Raw genomic sequence first — 22884 nt, 5'->3', positions numbered from 1 at the left:
GCGCGGCTGCCATTTTGCAGAGGGCTGGAGGGGCAGTGGGGCTTTGTGGACGAGGAGGACCGGAAAGGTCCCCAAGACGTCCGTCGGGAGCCACGCGCCCAAGGGTCGGCTCCCGCAGGCGAGGGAGGAGGGCGGCCAGAACTGTGCACCCCCCCACACCCCCGCCTTAGCCAAGGCAGTGACACATCCCCAGAGGAACAAGAGCCCGAGAGCACTGAGCAATGTTCCCCTGAGAAAACTCGATCCTGGTCCGGGCACCGGGACACCTCGGGAAGAAAGCCAGCGAGTGGCCACCTGGGCGAGACCGGCTGCCCCAGCAGGCGTCCGGGGCCCCTGGCCGCTTGGCCAGAGGCCGCCAGCCCCCACCCCGCAGCCCCCACCCGCAGCCGTGCCAGGGGAGCAGTGTGGAGACGCAGGCCGCGCCCACCTCACGCTCTTGGGGCTCCAGGAGGCGGCAGCTGGCGTCTACGGCCATACCACCCTGAACGCGCCCGATCTCGTCTGATCTCGGAAGCTAAGCAGGGTCGGGCCTGGTTAGTACTTGGATGGGAGACCGCCTGGGAATACCGGGTGCTGTAGGCTTTTGCTCGTCCCTCCCTCGCTGCTCCTTTTGGCCTCCGGGACCTCACCGCCCCGACCCAGCGCCACCACCACCGGCGACCCCTTCCCCGCCACCCCGCCAGACCCACGCCTCCCACCTCACAGACACGCCCCCGAATCCTCTCCTCTCCCCTCCCCACACTCTCGTGGGGCGCGCGCCCGCTCACTGGGCACCAGCCGGGTGGGTCCCAGGCCACGTTGGGGACCGCTCCCCAACTGTCCTCAGAAAGCCAGCAGGAGTAGAAAACGTTCAGGCGGACGGTGAGGGAAGTGCGAAAGCCCTGAGAAAGCGGGTCTGCAGCCCAGCGGGCCCCAGACTGGGACGCGCCACACCCTGGCTCGCCACAAGGTGGTGCACTGGGCCCAGGGCAAGACGCCAGGGGACAGGGAGGCAGGCCACCTCAGTCGGGTGCTGCTCCGTCGCTCGACCCAACACAGGTCAGCGTGTGCATGACCTCTCCGTGGGGCCCCAACTCCCACGGCGGTGCCTGCAGTCACGGGGACAGCGGGCGCAGGGCCTGAGCTCACGGTGAGGGGAGTATGCTTAGAATGCAAAATTCAAACACACCCGGGAATACATTGGCAAGGAGAAGTCCCAGAAAGAGTTGCAACCCTGACATTGAGGGCGCGTTTCCTTTTGCTTGGTCCTGTACCCTGCTTGAGTGTGAGTGGTGATGAATTGCTGCCCGTTTCGGATCGTTTGGTGGCAATGTAGTTTGTACCTTTCTCTGCAATGTGTGAAGTCTTTCTTTGTGTAATAGGCTGTATTGGCAAGTGTCTCTACCTTTCAGTGTTTATCCAAAGTCAATCCAAGGCTGTGGTCCACGAGTCTAAGAACAAACCCTGTGTTTTATGTCCAAAACTAAAAACACCACTTTTAAGTATGCTAGGACGGGTCCGGAGCAGGTAGAAATAGGGACTTCTTCCCGAGTAGTGTACAACGCCGTGGCCACTCATAGAAGTTTGTGCCTAGAGGGCTTTCATGTTCGATAGACACGCATCCATCATAACCACTTTTTTGTTTTATTTATTTGTTTATTTGTTTATTTATGTATTTACGTATTTACGTATTGATTTTTGTGGTACCAGTGCTTGAATTCAGGGCGTACACCTGGCCCAGCTCCACCAGCCCTTTTCGTGTGAGGGTTTTAAAGGGTTGACTCTCCAGGGTCCCCGAAGCCCACACTGCCTAAATTACCTGTGATAGAAAGAAAGGCAGGGGCAGTGCCTGAGACCACAAGGACTTTTCCCCTTATCGCTTCCTGATTGCTTGCAAGTGCTGGCTGTCTACCACCACAAGGACACTTCTCTTTACCTCTCCCTGGCTGCGTACCCCGGAAAACCTCCTCACCCCTAGTCCCCGCCCCCCCCCCGGCGAGGCTTGCATCCCAGGCTGTCCAGAGTGCAGGACGCCCCTCACCACGGCAAAATAAAGCGTGCTCTCGTCTGTAGAGGTCTCGGTCTCCTTTTCCTCGAGGCATCCTCTTTTCTAACATTTGGCTTTTTCTAACAGGTCTCATGGAACGACTTGCTTGGGCGGGCCTGGAAACGTGATCCACCTGAGTAGCTAAGGTTTCAGGCGTGAGCAAGCAGCACCCAGCAAGAACCAAGGTGTTGAGAGGTCTGGCATGAGGGACTCCATTTCAACTTGGAAGGCCTTTCACCCTCATCTCTAGAAACTGTTTGTCTCTGAGCTGTTTCCTCGGAGGGTTTTTGGATTGGTCGTTTTCATCTTTCGACGTGAGGATTAGTTTTTTTCTCTAAGTGTCTTATGTGTGTGGGGGGGTCGAGCAACAAACAGGTCAGGTGGGAGTCAGTGTCAGCTGGACCCTTTGGCCAAATTTAAACAACAAACAGGCTTGGAAGGACTCCCTTTTTAGCTAGTGGCCTCTAAACCATGACAAAGAAAACAGAATCTAAAGCTGACTTGTGTGAGGGACATGTACCTGTCTGTTACAGTCTTTTTTCATTGTTTCTTTTTTTTGTTTGTTTGTTTAATGGGCTTGATTGTAAATGTCCCAGGAGGATCAGAAGTGCAATTCCAAATACGTAAAAGAGCCATGGCAAAAATTCTGACGGACAACTTAGCAACTAAGAGAAGAGTATGTCAGTACCATCAGCATTTGATCACAGCGTTTCTGTAAATTTTGTAGTTTAGAGGGCCCGACAGCCTTGGAAAATGCAGATATGCTCACTATCTAGGAACGAATGACAGCATGACAGCTCTCTAGAGGTTATCCACACATATCAGTGGTTATCCTGAGAGTAAAACCTCAGAGTGCCCATTCATTGAGGGGTCAGTGTCAGTGACCCCAAATAGCCTCATCACAGGCACATGTAGGCTCCTAACTGTATTAGAATCATGTAAGACAACAGTTGTTTCACCATAGGGATGAAGCCATCTAGAAGATTTTCTATAAACCAACTCTTAATGAATTTTCATTTCGTCATGATCGTCATCTCAGTGGCCGAAACCCTGAGAAAAATTAGAAGGGAACAGAAGTAAATACTTCTGAGGACAAAGTGTAGAGTTTAGGAAGCCTGAGGGTTGACAGGATAGGATTTCTTAGGACGTTGAGTAGGGATGGGAGGAGATGTTTTTTTCTTTCCCTTGTCTCCACGATTTCGGTGGTGAAAGGGGCCTCTGAGCTGGAAATGTTCCCGATTGAGCCCCGCAGCCCCAGGCCCAGAGTGTGGAGGAGGGCGCAGCGGGTCGGCTAAGGGCGCGGCTGCCATTTTGCAGAGGGCTGGAGGGGCAGTGGGGCTTTGTGGACGAGGAGGACCGGAAAGGTCCCCAAGACGTCCGTCGGGAGCCACGCGCCCAAGGGTCGGCTCCCGCAGGCGAGGGAGGAGGGCGGCCAGAACTGTGCACCCCCCCCACACCCCCGCCTTAGCCAAGGCAGTGACACATCCCCAGAGGAACAAGAGCCCGAGAGCACTGAGCAATGTTCCCCTGAGAAAACTCGATCCTGGTCCGGGCACCGGGACACCTCGGGAAGAAAGCCAGCGAGTGGCCACCTGGGCGAGACCGGCTGCCCCAGCAGGCGTCCGGGGCCCCTGGCCGCTTGGCCAGAGGCCGCCAGCCCCCACCCCGCAGCCCCCACCCGCAGCCGTGCCAGGGGAGCAGTGTGGAGACGCAGGCCGCGCCCACCTCACGCTCTTGGGGCTCCAGGAGGCGGCAGCTGGCGTCTACGGCCATACCACCCTGAACGCGCCCGATCTCGTCTGATCTCGGAAGCTAAGCAGGGTCGGGCCTGGTTAGTACTTGGATGGGAGACCGCCTGGGAATACCGGGTGCTGTAGGCTTTTGCTCGTCCCTCCCTCGCTGCTCCTTTTGGCCTCCGGGACCTCACCGCCCCGACCCAGCGCCACCACCACCGGCGACCCCTTCCCCGCCACCCCGCCAGACCCACGCCTCCCACCTCACAGACACGCCCCCGAATCCTCTCCTCTCCCCTCCCCACACTCTCGTGGGGCGCGCGCCCGCTCACTGGGCACCAGCCGGGTGGGTCCCAGGCCACGTTGGGGACCGCTCCCCAACTGTCCTCAGAAAGCCAGCAGGAGTAGAAAACGTTCAGGCGGACGGTGAGGGAAGTGCGAAAGCCCTGAGAAAGCGGGTCTGCAGCCCAGCGGGCCCCAGACTGGGACGCGCCACACCCTGGCTCGCCACAAGGTGGTGCACTGGGCCCAGGGCAAGACGCCAGGGGACAGGGAGGCAGGCCACCTCAGTCGGGTGCTGCTCCGTCGCTCGACCCAACACAGGTCAGCGTGTGCATGACCTCTCCGTGGGGCCCCAACTCCCACGGCGGTGCCTGCAGTCACGGGGACAGCGGGCGCAGGGCCTGAGCTCACGGTGAGGGGAGTATGCTTAGAATGCAAAATTCAAACACACCCGGGAATACATTGGCAAGGAGAAGTCCCAGAAAGAGTTGCAACCCTGACATTGAGGGCGCGTTTCCTTTTGCTTGGTCCTGTACCCTGCTTGAGTGTGAGTGGTGATGAATTGCTGCCCGTTTCGGATCGTTTGGTGGCAATGTAGTTTGTACCTTTCTCTGCAATGTGTGAAGTCTTTCTTTGTGTAATAGGCTGTATTGGCAAGTGTCTCTACCTTTCAGTGTTTATCCAAAGTCAATCCAAGGCTGTGGTCCACGAGTCTAAGAACAAACCCTGTGTTTTATGTCCAAAACTAAAAACACCACTTTTAAGTATGCTAGGACGGGTCCGGAGCAGGTAGAAATAGGGACTTCTTCCCGAGTAGTGTACAACGCCGTGGCCACTCATAGAAGTTTGTGCCTAGAGGGCTTTCATGTTCGATAGACACGCATCCATCATAACCACTTTTTTGTTTTATTTATTTGTTTATTTGTTTATTTATGTATTTACGTATTTACGTATTGATTTTTGTGGTACCAGTGCTTGAATTCAGGCCGTACACCTTGCCCCGCTCCACCAGCCCTTTTCGTGTGAGGGTTTTAAAGGGTTGACTCTCCAGGGTCCCCGAAGCCCACACTGCCTAAATTACCTGTGATAGAAAGAAAGGCAGGGGCAGTGCCTGAGACCACAAGGACTTTTCCCCTTATCGCTTCCTGATTGCTTGCAAGTGCTGGCTGTCTACCACCACAAGGACACTTCTCTTTACCTCTCCCTGGCTGCGTACCCCGGAAAACCTCCTCACCCCTAGTCCCCGCCCGCCCCCCCCCCCGGCGAGGCTTGCATCCCAGGCTGTCCAGAGTGCAGGACGCCCCTCACCACGGCAAAATAAAGCGTGCTCTCGTCTGTAGAGGTCTCGGTCTCCTTTTCCTCGAGGCATCCTCTTTTCTAACATTTGGCTTTTTCTAACAGGTCTCATGGAACGACTTGCTTGGGCGGGCCTGGAAACGTGATCCACCTGAGTAGCTAAGGTTTCAGGCGTGAGCAAGCAGCACCCAGCAAGAACCAAGGTGTTGAGAGGTCTGGCATGAGGGACTCCATTTCAACTTGGAAGGCCTTTCACCCTCATCTCTAGAAACTGTTTGTCTCTGAGCTGTTTCCTCGGAGGGTTTTTGGATTGGTCGTTTTCATCTTTCGACGTGAGGATTAGTTTTTTTTCTCTAAGTGTCTTATGTGTGTGGGGGGGTCGAGCAACAAACAGGTCAGGTGGGAGTCAGTGTCAGCTGGACCCTTTGGCCAAATTTAAACAACAAACAGGCTTGGAAGGACTCCCTTTTTAGCTAGTGGCCTCTAAACCATGACAAAGAAAACAGAATCTAAAGCTGACTTGTGTGAGGGACATGTACCTGTCTGTTACAGTCTTTTTTCATTGTTTCTTTTTTTTTTGTTTGTTTAATGGGCTTGATTGTAAATGTCCCAGGAGGATCAGAAGTGCAATTCCAAATACGTAAAAGAGCCATGGTAAAAATTCTGACGGACAACTTAGCAACTAAGAGAAGAGTATGTCAGTACCATCAGCATTTGATCACAGCGTTTCTGTAAATTTTGTAGTTTAGAGGGCCCGACAGCCTTGGAAAATGCAGATATGCTTACTATCTAGGAACGAATGACAGCATGACAGCTCTCTAGAGGTTATCCACACATATCAGTGGTTATCCTGAGAGTAAAACCTCAGAGTGCCCATTCATTGAGGGGTCAGTGTCAGTGACCCCAAATAGCCTCATCACAGGCACATGTAGGCTCCTAACTGTATTAGAATCATGTAAGACAACAGTTGTTTCACCATAGGGATGAAGCCATCTAGAAGATTTTCTATAAACCAACTCTTAATGAATTTTCATTTCGTCATGATCGTCATCTCAGTGGCCGAAACCCTGAGAAAAATTAGAAGGGAACAGAAGTAAATACTTCTGAGGACAAAGTGTAGAGTTTAGGAAGCCTGAGGGTTGACAGGATAGGATTTCTTAGGACGTTGAGTAGGGATGGGAGGAGATGTTTTTTTCTTTCCCTTGTCTCCACGATTTCGGTGGTGAAAGGGGCCTCTGAGCTGGAAATGTTCCCGATTGAGCCCCGCAGCCCCAGGCCCAGAGTGTGGAGGAGGGCGCAGCGGGTCGGCTAAGGGCGCGGCTGCCGTTTTGCAGAGGGCTGGAGGGGCAGTGGGGCTTTGTGGACGAGGAGGACCGGAAAGGTCCCCAAGACGTCCGTCGGGAGCCACGCGCCCAAGGGTCGGCTCCCGCAGGCGAGGGAGGAGGGCGGCCAGAACTGTGCACCCCCCCCACACCCCCGCCTTAGCCAAGGCAGTGACACATCCCCAGAGGAACAAGAGCCCGAGAGCACTGAGCAATGTTCCCCTGAGAAAACTCGATCCTGGTCCGGGCACCGGGACACCTCGGGAAGAAAGCCAGCGAGTGGCCACCTGGGCGAGACCGGCTGCCCCAGCAGGCGTCCGGGGCCCCTGGCCGCTTGGCCAGAGGCCGCCAGCCCCCACCCCGCAGCCCCCACCCGCAGCCGTGCCAGGGGAGCAGTGTGGAGACGCAGGCCGCGCCCACCTCACGCTCTTGGGGCTCCAGGAGGCGGCAGCTGGCGTCTACGGCCATACCACCCTGAACGCGCCCGATCTCGTCTGATCTCGGAAGCTAAGCAGGGTCGGGCCTGGTTAGTACTTGGATGGGAGACCGCCTGGGAATACCGGGTGCTGTAGGCTTTTGCTCGTCCCTCCCTCGCTGCTCCTTTTGGCCTCCGGGACCTCACCGCCCCGACCCAGCGCCACCACCACCGGCGACCCCTTCCCCGCCACCCCGCCAGACCCACGCCTCCCACCTCACAGACACGCCCCCGAATCCTCTCCTCTCCCCTCCCCACACTCTCGTGGGGCGCGCGCCCGCTCACTGGGCACCAGCCGGGTGGGTCCCAGGCCACGTTGGGGACCGCTCCCCAACTGTCCTCAGAAAGCCAGCAGGAGTAGAAAACGTTCAGGCGGACGGTGAGGGAAGTGCGAAAGCCCTGAGAAAGCGGGTCTGCAGCCCAGCGGGCCCCAGACTGGGACGCGCCACACCCTGGCTCGCCACAAGGTGGTGCACTGGGCCCAGGGCAAGACGCCAGGGGACAGGGAGGCAGGCCACCTCAGTCGGGTGCTGCTCCGTCGCTCGACCCAACACAGGTCAGCGTGTGCATGACCTCTCCGTGGGGCCCCAACTCCCACGGCGGTGCCTGCAGTCACGGGGACAGCGGGCGCAGGGCCTGAGCTCACGGTGAGGGGAGTATGCTTAGAATGCAAAATTCAAACACACCCGGGAATACATTGGCAAGGAGAAGTCCCAGAAAGAGTTGCAACCCTGACATTGAGGGCGCGTTTCCTTTTGCTTGGTCCTGTACCCTGCTTGAGTGTGAGTGGTGATGAATTGCTGCCCGTTTCGGATCGTTTGGTGGCAATGTAGTTTGTACCTTTCTCTGCAATGTGTGAAGTCTTTCTTTGTGTAATAGGCTGTATTGGCAAGTGTCTCTACCTTTCAGTGTTTATCCAAAGTCAATCCAAGGCTGTGGTCCACGAGTCTAAGAACAAACCCTGTGTTTTATGTCCAAAACTAAAAACACCACTTTTAAGTATGCTAGGACGGGTCCGGAGCAGGTAGAAATAGGGACTTCTTCCCGAGTAGTGTACAACGCCGTGGCCACTCATAGAAGTTTGTGCCTAGAGGGCTTTCATGTTCGATAGACACGCATCCATCATAACCACTTTTTTGTTTTATTTATTTGTTTATTTGTTTATTTATGTATTTACGTATTTACGTATTGATTTTTGTGGTACCAGTGCTTGAATTCAGGCCGTACACCTTGCCCCGCTCCACCAGCCCTTTTCGTGTGAGGGTTTTAAAGGGTTGACTCTCCAGGGTCCCCGAAGCCCACACTGCCTAAATTACCTGTGATAGAAAGAAAGGCAGGGGCAGTGCCTGAGACCACAAGGACTTTTCCCCTTATCGCTTCCTGATTGCTTGCAAGTGCTGGCTGTCTACCACCACAAGGACACTTCTCTTTACCTCTCCCTGGCTGCGTACCCCGGAAAACCTCCTCACCCCTAGTCCCCGCCCGCCCCCCCCCCCGGCGAGGCTTGCATCCCAGGCTGTCCAGAGTGCAGGACGCCCCTCACCACGGCAAAATAAAGCGTGCTCTCGTCTGTAGAGGTCTCGGTCTCCTTTTCCTCGAGGCATCCTCTTTTCTAACATTTGGCTTTTTCTAACAGGTCTCATGGAACGACTTGCTTGGGCGGGCCTGGAAACGTGATCCACCTGAGTAGCTAAGGTTTCAGGCGTGAGCAAGCAGCACCCAGCAAGAACCAAGGTGTTGAGAGGTCTGGCATGAGGGACTCCATTTCAACTTGGAAGGCCTTTCACCCTCATCTCTAGAAACTGTTTGTCTCTGAGCTGTTTCCTCGGAGGGTTTTTGGATTGGTCGTTTTCATCTTTCGACGTGAGGATTAGTTTTTTTCTCTAAGTGTCTTATGTGTGTGGGGGGGTCGAGCAACAAACAGGTCAGGTGGGAGTCAGTGTCAGCTGGACCCTTTGGCCAAATTTAAACAACAAACAGGCTTGGAAGGACTCCCTTTTTAGCTAGTGGCCTCTAAACCATGACAAAGAAAACAGAATCTAAAGCTGACTTGTGTGAGGGACATGTACCTGTCTGTTACAGTCTTTTTTCATTGTTTCTTTTTTTTTTGTTTGTTTAATGGGCTTGATTGTAAATGTCCCAGGAGGATCAGAAGTGCAATTCCAAATACGTAAAAGAGCCATGGTAAAAATTCTGACGGACAACTTAGCAACTAAGAGAAGAGTATGTCAGTACCATCAGCATTTGATCACAGCGTTTCTGTAAATTTTGTAGTTTAGAGGGCCCGACAGCCTTGGAAAATGCAGATATGCTTACTATCTAGGAACGAATGACAGCATGACAGCTCTCTAGAGGTTATCCACACATATCAGTGGTTATCCTGAGAGTAAAACCTCAGAGTGCCCATTCATTGAGGGGTCAGTGTCAGTGACCCCAAATAGCCTCATCACAGGCACATGTAGGCTCCTAACTGTATTAGAATCATGTAAGACAACAGTTGTTTCACCATAGGGATGAAGCCATCTAGAAGATTTTCTATAAACCAACTCTTAATGAATTTTCATTTCGTCATGATCGTCATCTCAGTGGCCGAAACCCTGAGAAAAATTAGAAGGGAACAGAAGTAAATACTTCTGAGGACAAAGTGTAGAGTTTAGGAAGCCTGAGGGTTGACAGGATAGGATTTCTTAGGACGTTGAGTAGGGATGGGAGGAGATGTTTTTTTCTTTCCCTTGTCTCCACGATTTCGGTGGTGAAAGGGGCCTCTGAGCTGGAAATGTTCCCGATTGAGCCCCGCAGCCCCAGGCCCAGAGTGTGGAGGAGGGCGCAGCGGGTCGGCTAAGGGCGCGGCTGCCGTTTTGCAGAGGGCTGGAGGGGCAGTGGGGCTTTGTGGACGAGGAGGACCGGAAAGGTCCCCAAGACGTCCGTCGGGAGCCACGCGCCCAAGGGTCGGCTCCCGCAGGCGAGGGAGGAGGGCGGCCAGAACTGTGCACCCCCCCCACACCCCCGCCTTAGCCAAGGCAGTGACACATCCCCAGAGGAACAAGAGCCCGAGAGCACTGAGCAATGTTCCCCTGAGAAAACTCGATCCTGGTCCGGGCACCGGGACACCTCGGGAAGAAAGCCAGCGAGTGGCCACCTGGGCGAGACCGGCTGCCCCAGCAGGCGTCCGGGGCCCCTGGCCGCTTGGCCAGAGGCCGCCAGCCCCCACCCCGCAGCCCCCACCCGCAGCCGTGCCAGGGGAGCAGTGTGGAGACGCAGGCCGCGCCCACCTCACGCTCTTGGGGCTCCAGGAGGCGGCAGCTGGCGTCTACGGCCATACCACCCTGAACGCGCCCGATCTCGTCTGATCTCGGAAGCTAAGCAGGGTCGGGCCTGGTTAGTACTTGGATGGGAGACCGCCTGGGAATACCGGGTGCTGTAGGCTTTTGCTCGTCCCTCCCTCGCTGCTCCTTTTGGCCTCCGGGACCTCACCGCCCCGACCCAGCGCCACCACCACCGGCGACCCCTTCCCCGCCACCCCGCCAGACCCACGCCTCCCACCTCACAGACACGCCCCCGAATCCTCTCCTCTCCCCTCCCCACACTCTCGTGGGGCGCGCGCCCGCTCACTGGGCACCAGCCGGGTGGGTCCCAGGCCACGTTGGGGACCGCTCCCCAACTGTCCTCAGAAAGCCAGCAGGAGTAGAAAACGTTCAGGCGGACGGTGAGGGAAGTGCGAAAGCCCTGAGAAAGCGGGTCTGCAGCCCAGCGGGCCCCAGACTGGGACGCGCCACACCCTGGCTCGCCACAAGGTGGTGCACTGGGCCCAGGGCAAGACGCCAGGGGACAGGGAGGCAGGCCACCTCAGTCGGGTGCTGCTCCGTCGCTCGACCCAACACAGGTCAGCGTGTGCATGACCTCTCCGTGGGGCCCCAACTCCCACGGCGGTGCCTGCAGTCACGGGGACAGCGGGCGCAGGGCCTGAGCTCACGGTGAGGGGAGTATGCTTAGAATGCAAAATTCAAACACACCCGGGAATACATTGGCAAGGAGAAGTCCCAGAAAGAGTTGCAACCCTGACATTGAGGGCGCGTTTCCTTTTGCTTGGTCCTGTACCCTGCTTGAGTGTGAGTGGTGATGAATTGCTGCCCGTTTCGGATCGTTTGGTGGCAATGTAGTTTGTACCTTTCTCTGCAATGTGTGAAGTCTTTCTTTGTGTAATAGGCTGTATTGGCAAGTGTCTCTACCTTTCAGTGTTTATCCAAAGTCAATCCAAGGCTGTGGTCCACGAGTCTAAGAACAAACCCTGTGTTTTATGTCCAAAACTAAAAACACCACTTTTAAGTATGCTAGGACGGGTCCGGAGCAGGTAGAAATAGGGACTTCTTCCCGAGTAGTGTACAACGCCGTGGCCACTCATAGAAGTTTGTGCCTAGAGGGCTTTCATGTTCGATAGACACGCATCCATCATAACCACTTTTTTGTTTTATTTATTTGTTTATTTGTTTATTTATGTATTTACGTATTTACGTATTGATTTTTGTGGTACCAGTGCTTGAATTCAGGCCGTACACCTTGCCCCGCTCCACCAGCCCTTTTCGTGTGAGGGTTTTAAAGGGTTGACTCTCCAGGGTCCCCGAAGCCCACACTGCCTAAATTACCTGTGATAGAAAGAAAGGCAGGGGCAGTGCCTGAGACCACAAGGACTTTTCCCCTTATCGCTTCCTGATTGCTTGCAAGTGCTGGCTGTCTACCACCACAAGGACACTTCTCTTTACCTCTCCCTGGCTGCGTACCCCGGAAAACCTCCTCACCCCTAGTCCCCGCCCGCCCCCCCCCCCGGCGAGGCTTGCATCCCAGGCTGTCCAGAGTGCAGGACGCCCCTCACCACGGCAAAATAAAGCGTGCTCTCGTCTGTAGAGGTCTCGGTCTCCTTTTCCTCGAGGCATCCTCTTTTCTAACATTTGGCTTTTTCTAACAGGTCTCATGGAACGACTTGCTTGGGCGGGCCTGGAAACGTGATCCACCTGAGTAGCTAAGGTTTCAGGCGTGAGCAAGCAGCACCCAGCAAGAACCAAGGTGTTGAGAGGTCTGGCATGAGGGACTCCATTTCAACTTGGAAGGCCTTTCACCCTCATCTCTAGAAACTGTTTGTCTCTGAGCTGTTTCCTCGGAGGGTTTTTGGATTGGTCGTTTTCATCTTTCGACGTGAGGATTAGTTTTTTTCTCTAAGTGTCTTATGTGTGTGGGGGGGTCGAGCAACAAACAGGTCAGGTGGGAGTCAGTGTCAGCTGGACCCTTTGGCCAAATTTAAACAACAAACAGGCTTGGAAGGACTCCCTTTTTAGCTAGTGGCCTCTAAACCATGACAAAGAAAACAGAATCTAAAGCTGACTTGTGTGAGGGACATGTACCTGTCTGTTACAGTCTTTTTTCATTGTTTCTTTTTTTTTTGTTTGTTTAATGGGCTTGATTGTAAATGTCCCAGGAGGATCAGAAGTGCAATTCCAAATACGTAAAAGAGCCATGGTAAAAATTCTGACGGACAACTTAGCAACTAAGAGAAGAGTATGTCAGTACCATCAGCATTTGATCACAGCGTTTCTGTAAATTTTGTAGTTTAGAGGGCCCGACAGCCTTGGAAAATGCAGATATGCTTACTATCTAGGAACGAATGACAGCATGACAGCTCTCTAGAGGTTATCCACACATATCAGTGGTTATCCTGAGAGTAAAACCTCAGAGTGCCCATTCATTGAGGGGTCAGTGTCAGTGACCCCAAATAGCCTCATCACAGGCACATGTAGGCTCCTAACTGTATTAGAATCATGTAAGACAACAGTTGTTTCACCATAGGGATGAAGCCATCTAGAAGATTTTCTATAAACCAACTCTTAATGAATTTTCATTTCGTCATGATCGTCATCTCAGTGGCCGAAACCCTGAGAAAAATTAGAAGGGAACAGAAGTAAATACTTCTGAGGACAAAGTGTAGAGTTTAGGAAGCCTGAGGGTTGACAGGATAGGATTTCTTAGGACGTTGAGTAGGGATGGGAGGAGATGTTTTTTTCTTTCCCTTGTCTCCACGATTTCGGTGGTGAAAGGGGCCTCTGAGCTGGAAATGTTCCCGATTGAGCCCCGCAGCCCCAGGCCCAGAGTGTGGAGGAGGGCGCAGCGGGTCGGCTAAGGGCGCGGCTGCCGTTTTGCAGAGGGCTGGAGGGGCAGTGGGGCTTTGTGGACGAGGAGGACCGGAAAGGTCCCCAAGACGTCCGTCGGGAGCCACGCGCCCAAGGGTCGGCTCCCGCAGGCGAGGGAGGAGGGCGGCCAGAACTGTGCACCCCCCCCACACCCCCGCCTTAGCCAAGGCAGTGACACATCCCCAGAGGAACAAGAGCCCGAGAGCACTGAGCAATGTTCCCCTGAGAAAACTCGATCCTGGTCCGGGCACCGGGACACCTCGGGAAGAAAGCCAGCGAGTGGCCACCTGGGCGAGACCGGCTGCCCCAGCAGGCGTCCGGGGCCCCTGGCCGCTTGGCCAGAGGCCGCCAGCCCCCACCCCGCAGCCCCCACCCGCAGCCGTGCCAGGGGAGCAGTGTGGAGACGCAGGCCGCGCCCACCTCACGCTCTTGGGGCTCCAGGAGGCGGCAGCTGGCGTCTACGGCCATACCACCCTGAACGCGCCCGATCTCGTCTGATCTCGGAAGCTAAGCAGGGTCGGGCCTGGTTAGTACTTGGATGGGAGACCGCCTGGGAATACCGGGTGCTGTAGGCTTTTGCTCGTCCCTCCCTCGCTGCTCCTTTTGGCCTCCGGGACCTCACCGCCCCGACCCAGCGCCACCACCACCGGCGACCCCTTCCCCGCCACCCCGCCAGACCCACGCCTCCCACCTCACAGACACGCCCCCGAATCCTCTCCTCTCCCCTCCCCACACTCTCGTGGGGCGCGCGCCCGCTCACTGGGCACCAGCCGGGTGGGTCCCAGGCCACGTTGGGGACCGCTCCCCAACTGTCCTCAGAAAGCCAGCAGGAGTAGAAAACGTTCAGGCGGACGGTGAGGGAAGTGCGAAAGCCCTGAGAAAGCGGGTCTGCAGCCCAGCGGGCCCCAGACTGGGACGCGCCACACCCTGGCTCGCCACAAGGTGGTGCACTGGGCCCAGGGCAAGACGCCAGGGGACAGGGAGGCAGGCCACCTCAGTCGGGTGCTGCTCCGTCGCTCGACCCAACACAGGTCAGCGTGTGCATGACCTCTCCGTGGGGCCCCAACTCCCACGGCGGTGCCTGCAGTCACGGGGACAGCGGGCGCAGGGCCTGAGCTCACGGTGAGGGGAGTATGCTTAGAATGCAAAATTCAAACACACCCGGGAATACATTGGCAAGGAGAAGTCCCAGAAAGAGTTGCAACCCTGACATTGAGGGCGCGTTTCCTTTTGCTTGGTCCTGTACCCTGCTTGAGTGTGAGTGGTGATGAATTGCTGCCCGTTTCGGATCGTTTGGTGGCAATGTAGTTTGTACCTTTCTCTGCAATGTGTGAAGTCTTTCTTTGTGTAATAGGCTGTATTGGCAAGTGTCTCTACCTTTCAGTGTTTATCCAAAGTCAATCCAAGGCTGTGGTCCACGAGTCTAAGAACAAACCCTGTGTTTTATGTCCAAAACTAAAAACACCACTTTTAAGTATGCTAGGACGGGTCCGGAGCAGGTAGAAATAGGGACTTCTTCCCGAGTAGTGTACAACGCCGTGGCCACTCATAGAAGTTTGTGCCTAGAGGGCTTTCATGTTCGATAGACACGCATCCATCATAACCACTTTTTTGTTTTATTTATTTGTTTATTTGTTTATTTATGTATTTACGTATTTACGTATTGATTTTTGTGGTACCAGTGCTTGAATTCAGGCCGTACACCTTGCCCCGCTCCACCAGCCCTTTTCGTGTGAGGGTTTTAAAGGGTTGACTCTCCAGGGTCCCCGAAGCCCACACTGCCTAAATTACCTGTGATAGAAAGAAAGGCAGGGGCAGTGCCTGAGACCACAAGGACTTTTCCCCTTATCGCTTCCTGATTGCTTGCAAGTGCTGGCTGTCTACCACCACAAGGACACTTCTCTTTACCTCTCCCTGGCTGCGTACCCCGGAAAACCTCCTCACCCCTAGTCCCCGCCCGCCCCCCCCCCCGGCGAGGCTTGCATCCCAGGCTGTCCAGAGTGCAGGACGCCCCTCACCACGGCAAAATAAAGCGTGCTCTCGTCTGTAGAGGTCTCGGTCTCCTTTTCCTCGAGGCATCCTCTTTTCTAACATTTGGCTTTTTCTAACAGGTCTCATGGAACGACTTGCTTGGGCGGGCCTGGAAACGTGATCCACCTGAGTAGCTAAGGTTTCAGGCGTGAGCAAGCAGCACCCAGCAAGAACCAAGGTGTTGAGAGGTCTGGCATGAGGGACTCCATTTCAACTTGGAAGGCCTTTCACCCTCATCTCTAGAAACTGTTTGTCTCTGAGCTGTTTCCTCGGAGGGTTTTTGGATTGGTCGTTTTCATCTTTCGACGTGAGGATTAGTTTTTTTCTCTAAGTGTCTTATGTGTGTGGGGGGGTCGAGCAACAAACAGGTCAGGTGGGAGTCAGTGTCAGCTGGACCCTTTGGCCAAATTTAAACAACAAACAGGCTTGGAAGGACTCCCTTTTTAGCTAGTGGCCTCTAAACCATGACAAAGAAAACAGAATCTAAAGCTGACTTGTGTGAGGGACATGTACCTGTCTGTTACAGTCTTTTTTCATTGTTTCTTTTTTTTTTGTTTGTTTAATGGGCTTGATTGTAAATGTCCCAGGAGGATCAGAAGTGCAATTCCAAATACGTAAAAGAGCCATGGTAAAAATTCTGACGGACAACTTAGCAACTAAGAGAAGAGTATGTCAGTACCATCAGCATTTGATCACAGCGTTTCTGTAAATTTTGTAGTTTAGAGGGCCCGACAGCCTTGGAAAATGCAGATATGCTTACTATCTAGGAACGAATGACAGCATGACAGCTCTCTAGAGGTTATCCACACATATCAGTGGTTATCCTGAGAGTAAAACCTCAGAGTGCCCATTCATTGAGGGGTCAGTGTCAGTGACCCCAAATAGCCTCATCACAGGCACATGTAGGCTCCTAACTGTATTAGAATCATGTAAGACAACAGTTGTTTCACCATAGGGATGAAGCCATCTAGAAGATTTTCTATAAACCAACTCTTAATGAATTTTCATTTCGTCATGATCGTCATCTCAGTGGCCGAAACCCTGAGAAAAATTAGAAGGGAACAGAAGTAAATACTTCTGAGGACAAAGTGTAGAGTTTAGGAAGCCTGAGGGTTGACAGGATAGGATTTCTTAGGACGTTGAGTAGGGATGGGAGGAGATGTTTTTTTCTTTCCCTTGTCTCCACGATTTCGGTGGTGAAAGGGGCCTCTGAGCTGGAAATGTTCCCGATTGAGCCCCGCAGCCCCAGGCCCAGAGTGTGGAGGAGGGCGCAGCGGGTCGGCTAAGGGCGCGGCTGCCGTTTTGCAGAGGGCTGGAGGGGCAGTGGGGCTTTGTGGACGAGGAGGACCGGAAAGGTCCCCAAGACGTCCGTCGGGAGCCACGCGCCCAAGGGTCGGCTCCCGCAGGCGAGGGAGGAGGGCGGCCAGAACTGTGCACCCCCCCCACACCCCCGCCTTAGCCAAGGCAGTGACACATCCCCAGAGGAACAAGAGCCCGAGAGCACTGAGCAATGTTCCCCTGAGAAAACTCGATCCTGGTCCGGGCACCGGGACACCTCGGGAAGAAAGCCAGCGAGTGGCCACCTGGGCGAGACCGGCTGCCCCAGCAGGCGTCCGGGGCCCCTGGCCGCTTGGCCAGAGGCCGCCAGCCCCCACCCCGCAGCCCCCACCCGCAGCCGTGCCAGGGGAGCAGTGTGGAGACGCAGGCCGCGCCCACCTCACGCTCTTGGGGCTCCAGGAGGCGGCAGCTGGCGTCTACGGCCATACCACCCTGAACGCGCCCGATCTCGTCTGATCTCGGAAGCTAAGCAGGGTCGGGCCTGGTTAGTACTTGGATGGGAGACCGCCTGGGAATACCGGGTGCTGTAGGCTTTTGCTCGTCCCTCCCTCGCTGCTCCTTTTGGCCTCCGGGACCTCACCGCCCCGACCCAGCGCCACCACCACCGGCGACCCCTTCCCCGCCACCCCGCCAGACCCACGCCTCCCACCTCACAGACACGCCCCCGAATCCTCTCCTCTCCCCTCCCCACACTCTCGTGGGGCGCGCGCCCGCTCACTGGGCACCAGCCGGGTGGGTCCCAGGCCACGTTGGGGACCGCTCCCCAACTGTCCTCAGAAAGCCAGCAGGAGTAGAAAACGTTCAGGCGGACGGTGAGGGAAGTGCGAAAGCCCTGAGAAAGCGGGTCTGCAGCCCAGCGGGCCCCAGACTGGGACGCGCCACACCCTGGCTCGCCACAAGGTGGTGCACTGGGCCCAGGGCAAGACGCCAGGGGACAGGGAGGCAGGCCACCTCAGTCGGGTGCTGCTCCGTCGCTCGACCCAACACAGGTCAGCGTGTGCATGACCTCTCCGTGGGGCCCCAACTCCCACGGCGGTGCCTGCAGTCACGGGGACAGCGGGCGCAGGGCCTGAGCTCACGGTGAGGGGAGTATGCTTAGAATGCAAAATTCAAACACACCCGGGAATACATTGGCAAGGAGAAGTCCCAGAAAGAGTTGCAACCCTGACATTGAGGGCGCGTTTCCTTTTGCTTGGTCCTGTACCCTGCTTGAGTGTGAGTGGTGATGAATTGCTGCCCGTTTCGGATCGTTTGGTGGCAATGTAGTTTGTACCTTTCTCTGCAATGTGTGAAGTCTTTCTTTGTGTAATAGGCTGTATTGGCAAGTGTCTCTACCTTTCAGTGTTTATCCAAAGTCAATCCAAGGCTGTGGTCCACGAGTCTAAGAACAAACCCTGTGTTTTATGTCCAAAACTAAAAACACCACTTTTAAGTATGCTAGGACGGGTCCGGAGCAGGTAGAAATAGGGACTTCTTCCCGAGTAGTGTACAACGCCGTGGCCACTCATAGAAGTTTGTGCCTAGAGGGCTTTCATGTTCGATAGACACGCATCCATCATAACCACTTTTTTGTTTTATTTATTTGTTTATTTGTTTATTTATGTATTTACGTATTTACGTATTGATTTTTGTGGTACCAGTGCTTGAATTCAGGCCGTACACCTTGCCCCGCTCCACCAGCCCTTTTCGTGTGAGGGTTTTAAAGGGTTGACTCTCCAGGGTCCCCGAAGCCCACACTGCCTAAATTACCTGTGATAGAAAGAAAGGCAGGGGCAGTGCCTGAGACCACAAGGACTTTTCCCCTTATCGCTTCCTGATTGCTTGCAAGTGCTGGCTGTCTACCACCACAAGGACACTTCTCTTTACCTCTCCCTGGCTGCGTACCCCGGAAAACCTCCTCACCCCTAGTCCCCGCCCGCCCCCCCCCCCGGCGAGGCTTGCATCCCAGGCTGTCCAGAGTGCAGGACGCCCCTCACCACGGCAAAATAAAGCGTGCTCTCGTCTGTAGAGGTCTCGGTCTCCTTTTCCTCGAGGCATCCTCTTTTCTAACATTTGGCTTTTTCTAACAGGTCTCATGGAACGACTTGCTTGGGCGGGCCTGGAAACGTGATCCACCTGAGTAGCTAAGGTTTCAGGCGTGAGCAAGCAGCACCCAGCAAGAACCAAGGTGTTGAGAGGTCTGGCATGAGGGACTCCATTTCAACTTGGAAGGCCTTTCACCCTCATCTCTAGAAACTGTTTGTCTCTGAGCTGTTTCCTCGGAGGGTTTTTGGATTGGTCGTTTTCATCTTTCGACGTGAGGATTAGTTTTTTTTCTCTAAGTGTCTTATGTGTGTGGGGGGGTCGAGCAACAAACAGGTCAGGTGGGAGTCAGTGTCAGCTGGACCCTTTGGCCAAATTTAAACAACAAACAGGCTTGGAAGGACTCCCTTTTTAGCTAGTGGCCTCTAAACCATGACAAAGAAAACAGAATCTAAAGCTGACTTGTGTGAGGGACATGTACCTGTCTGTTACAGTCTTTTTTCATTGTTTCTTTTTTTTTTGTTTGTTTAATGGGCTTGATTGTAAATGTCCCAGGAGGATCAGAAGTGCAATTCCAAATACGTAAAAGAGCCATGGTAAAAATTCTGACGGACAACTTAGCAACTAAGAGAAGAGTATGTCAGTACCATCAGCATTTGATCACAGCGTTTCTGTAAATTTTGTAGTTTAGAGGGCCCGACAGCCTTGGAAAATGCAGATATGCTTACTATCTAGGAACGAATGACAGCATGACAGCTCTCTAGAGGTTATCCACACATATCAGTGGTTATCCTGAGAGTAAAACCTCAGAGTGCCCATTCATTGAGGGGTCAGTGTCAGTGACCCCAAATAGCCTCATCACAGGCACATGTAGGCTCCTAACTGTATTAGAATCATGTAAGACAACAGTTGTTTCACCATAGGGATGAAGCCATCTAGAAGATTTTCTATAAACCAACTCTTAATGAATTTTCATTTCGTCATGATCGTCATCTCAGTGGCCGAAACCCTGAGAAAAATTAGAAGGGAACAGAAGTAAATACTTCTGAGGACAAAGTGTAGAGTTTAGGAAGCCTGAGGGTTGACAGGATAGGATTTCTTAGGACGTTGAGTAGGGATGGGAGGAGATGTTTTTTTCTTTCCCTTGTCTCCACGATTTCGGTGGTGAAAGGGGCCTCTGAGCTGGAAATGTTCCCGATTGAGCCCCGCAGCCCCAGGCCCAGAGTGTGGAGGAGGGCGCAGCGGGTCGGCTAAGGGCGCGGCTGCCGTTTTGCAGAGGGCTGGAGGGGCAGTGGGGCTTTGTGGACGAGGAGGACCGGAAAGGTCCCCAAGACGTCCGTCGGGAGCCACGCGCCCAAGGGTCGGCTCCCGCAGGCGAGGGAGGAGGGCGGCCAGAACTGTGCACCCCCCCCACACCCCCGCCTTAGCCAAGGCAGTGACACATCCCCAGAGGAACAAGAGCCCGAGAGCACTGAGCAATGTTCCCCTGAGAAAACTCGATCCTGGTCCGGGCACCGGGACACCTCGGGAAGAAAGCCAGCGAGTGGCCACCTGGGCGAGACCGGCTGCCCCAGCAGGCGTCCGGGGCCCCTGGCCGCTTGGCCAGAGGCCGCCAGCCCCCACCCCGCAGCCCCCACCCGCAGCCGTGCCAGGGGAGCAGTGTGGAGACGCAGGCCGCGCCCACCTCACGCTCTTGGGGCTCCAGGAGGCGGCAGCTGGCGTCTACGGCCATACCACCCTGAACGCGCCCGATCTCGTCTGATCTCGGAAGCTAAGCAGGGTCGGGCCTGGTTAGTACTTGGATGGGAGACCGCCTGGGAATACCGGGTGCTGTAGGCTTTTGCTCGTCCCTCCCTCGCTGCTCCTTTTGGCCTCCGGGACCTCACCGCCCCGACCCAGCGCCACCACCACCGGCGACCCCTTCCCCGCCACCCCGCCAGACCCACGCCTCCCACCTCACAGACACGCCCCCGAATCCTCTCCTCTCCCCTCCCCACACTCTCGTGGGGCGCGCGCCCGCTCACTGGGCACCAGCCGGGTGGGTCCCAGGCCACGTTGGGGACCGCTCCCCAACTGTCCTCAGAAAGCCAGCAGGAGTAGAAAACGTTCAGGCGGACGGTGAGGGAAGTGCGAAAGCCCTGAGAAAGCGGGTCTGCAGCCCAGCGGGCCCCAGACTGGGACGCGCCACACCCTGGCTCGCCACAAGGTGGTGCACTGGGCCCAGGGCAAGACGCCAGGGGACAGGGAGGCAGGCCACCTCAGTCGGGTGCTGCTCCGTCGCTCGACCCAACACAGGTCAGCGTGTGCATGACCTCTCCGTGGGGCCCCAACTCCCACGGCGGTGCCTGCAGTCACGGGGACAGCGGGCGCAGGGCCTGAGCTCACGGTGAGGGGAGTATGCTTAGAATGCAAAATTCAAACACACCCGGGAATACATTGGCAAGGAGAAGTCCCAGAAAGAGTTGCAACCCTGACATTGAGGGCGCGTTTCCTTTTGCTTGGTCCTGTACCCTGCTTGAGTGTGAGTGGTGATGAATTGCTGCCCGTTTCGGATCGTTTGGTGGCAATGTAGTTTGTACCTTTCTCTGCAATGTGTGAAGTCTTTCTTTGTGTAATAGGCTGTATTGGCAAGTGTCTCTACCTTTCAGTGTTTATCCAAAGTCAATCCAAGGCTGTGGTCCACGAGTCTAAGAACAAACCCTGTGTTTTATGTCCAAAACTAAAAACACCACTTTTAAGTATGCTAGGACGGGTCCGGAGCAGGTAGAAATAGGGACTTCTTCCCGAGTAGTGTACAACGCCGTGGCCACTCATAGAAGTTTGTGCCTAGAGGGCTTTCATGTTCGATAGACACGCATCCATCATAACCACTTTTTTGTTTTATTTATTTGTTTATTTGTTTATTTATGTATTTACGTATTTACGTATTGATTTTTGTGGTACCAGTGCTTGAATTCAGGCCGTACACCTTGCCCCGCTCCACCAGCCCTTTTCGTGTGAGGGTTTTAAAGGGTTGACTCTCCAGGGTCCCCGAAGCCCACACTGCCTAAATTACCTGTGATAGAAAGAAAGGCAGGGGCAGTGCCTGAGACCACAAGGACTTTTCCCCTTATCGCTTCCTGATTGCTTGCAAGTGCTGGCTGTCTACCACCACAAGGACACTTCTCTTTACCTCTCCCTGGCTGTGTACCCCGGAAAACCTCCTCACCCCTAGTCCCCGCCCGCCCCCCCCCCCGGCGAGGCTTGCATCCCAGGCTGTCCAGAGTGCAGGACGCCCCTCACCACGGCAAAATAAAGCGTGCTCTCGTCTGTAGAGGTCTCGGTCTCCTTTTCCTCGAGGCATCCTCTTTTCTAACATTTGGCTTTTTCTAACAGGTCTCATGGAACGACTTGCTTGGGCGGGCCTGGAAACGTGATCCACCTGAGTAGCTAAGGTTTCAGGCGTGAGCAAGCAGCACCCAGCAAGAACCAAGGTGTTGAGAGGTCTGGCATGAGGGACTCCATTTCAACTTGGAAGGCCTTTCACCCTCATCTCTAGAAACTGTTTGTCTCTGAGCTGTTTCCTCGGAGGGTTTTTGGATTGGTCGTTTTCATCTTTCGACGTGAGGATTAGTTTTTTTTCTCTAAGTGTCTTATGTGTGTGGGGGGGTCGAGCAACAAACAGGTCAGGTGGGAGTCAGTGTCAGCTGGACCCTTTGGCCAAATTTAAACAACAAACAGGCTTGGAAGGACTCCCTTTTTAGCTAGTGGCCTCTAAACCATGACAAAGAAAACAGAATCTAAAGCTGACTTGTGTGAGGGACATGTACCTGTCTGTTACAGTCTTTTTTCATTGTTTCTTTTTTTTTGTTTGTTTAATGGGCTTGATTGTAAATGTCCCAGGAGGATCAGAAGTGCAATTCCAAATACGTAAAAGAGCCATGGTAAAAATTCTGACGGACAACTTAGCAACTAAGAGAAGAGTATGTCAGTACCATCAGCATTTGATCACAGCGTTTCTGTAAATTTTGTAGTTTAGAGGGCCCGACAGCCTTGGAAAATGCAGATATGCTTACTATCTAGGAACGAATGACAGCATGACAGCTCTCTAGAGGTTATCCACACATATCAGTGGTTATCCTGAGAGTAAAACCTCAGAGTGCCCATTCATTGAGGGGTCAGTGTCAGTGACCCCAAATAG

The 22884-nt window shown here is 54.5% G+C and overlaps 1 long non-coding RNA gene and 7 other non-coding genes across 8 annotated transcripts in view; all 8 read left to right on the top strand.

Annotated features, from left to right (window-relative positions):
* Nucleotides 1-22884, top strand: part of LOC141418921 (uncharacterized) — a 518407-nt gene that overhangs the window by 392432 nt on the left and 103091 nt on the right. The gene's annotated exons all lie outside the window — the stretch shown is intronic.
* Nucleotides 464-582, top strand: LOC141419156 (5S ribosomal RNA). Its single transcript, XR_012443813.1, has one exon. It is a non-coding gene; the product is annotated as a 5S ribosomal RNA (ribosomal RNA).
* LOC141419155 (5S ribosomal RNA) lies at nucleotides 3788-3906 on the top strand. The gene has a single exon (XR_012443812.1). It is a non-coding gene; the product is annotated as a 5S ribosomal RNA (ribosomal RNA).
* Nucleotides 7116-7234, top strand: LOC141419154 (5S ribosomal RNA). Its single transcript, XR_012443811.1, has one exon. It is a non-coding gene; the product is annotated as a 5S ribosomal RNA (ribosomal RNA).
* On the top strand, nucleotides 10443-10561 carry LOC141419153 (5S ribosomal RNA). Its single transcript, XR_012443810.1, has one exon. It is a non-coding gene; the product is annotated as a 5S ribosomal RNA (ribosomal RNA).
* On the top strand, nucleotides 13770-13888 carry LOC141419151 (5S ribosomal RNA). Its single transcript, XR_012443809.1, has one exon. It is a non-coding gene; the product is annotated as a 5S ribosomal RNA (ribosomal RNA).
* LOC141419150 (5S ribosomal RNA) lies at nucleotides 17097-17215 on the top strand. Its single transcript, XR_012443808.1, has one exon. It is a non-coding gene; the product is annotated as a 5S ribosomal RNA (ribosomal RNA).
* LOC141419149 (5S ribosomal RNA) lies at nucleotides 20425-20543 on the top strand. The gene has a single exon (XR_012443807.1). It is a non-coding gene; the product is annotated as a 5S ribosomal RNA (ribosomal RNA).

The sequence above is a fragment of the Castor canadensis genome, chromosome 18, assembly GCF_047511655.1.
Source record: "Castor canadensis chromosome 18, mCasCan1.hap1v2, whole genome shotgun sequence".
NCBI lineage: Eukaryota > Metazoa > Chordata > Mammalia > Rodentia > Castoridae > Castor > Castor canadensis.
The sequence above is the reverse complement of the archived record's forward strand: the minus strand, read 5'-3'. Positions and strand labels throughout refer to the sequence as shown.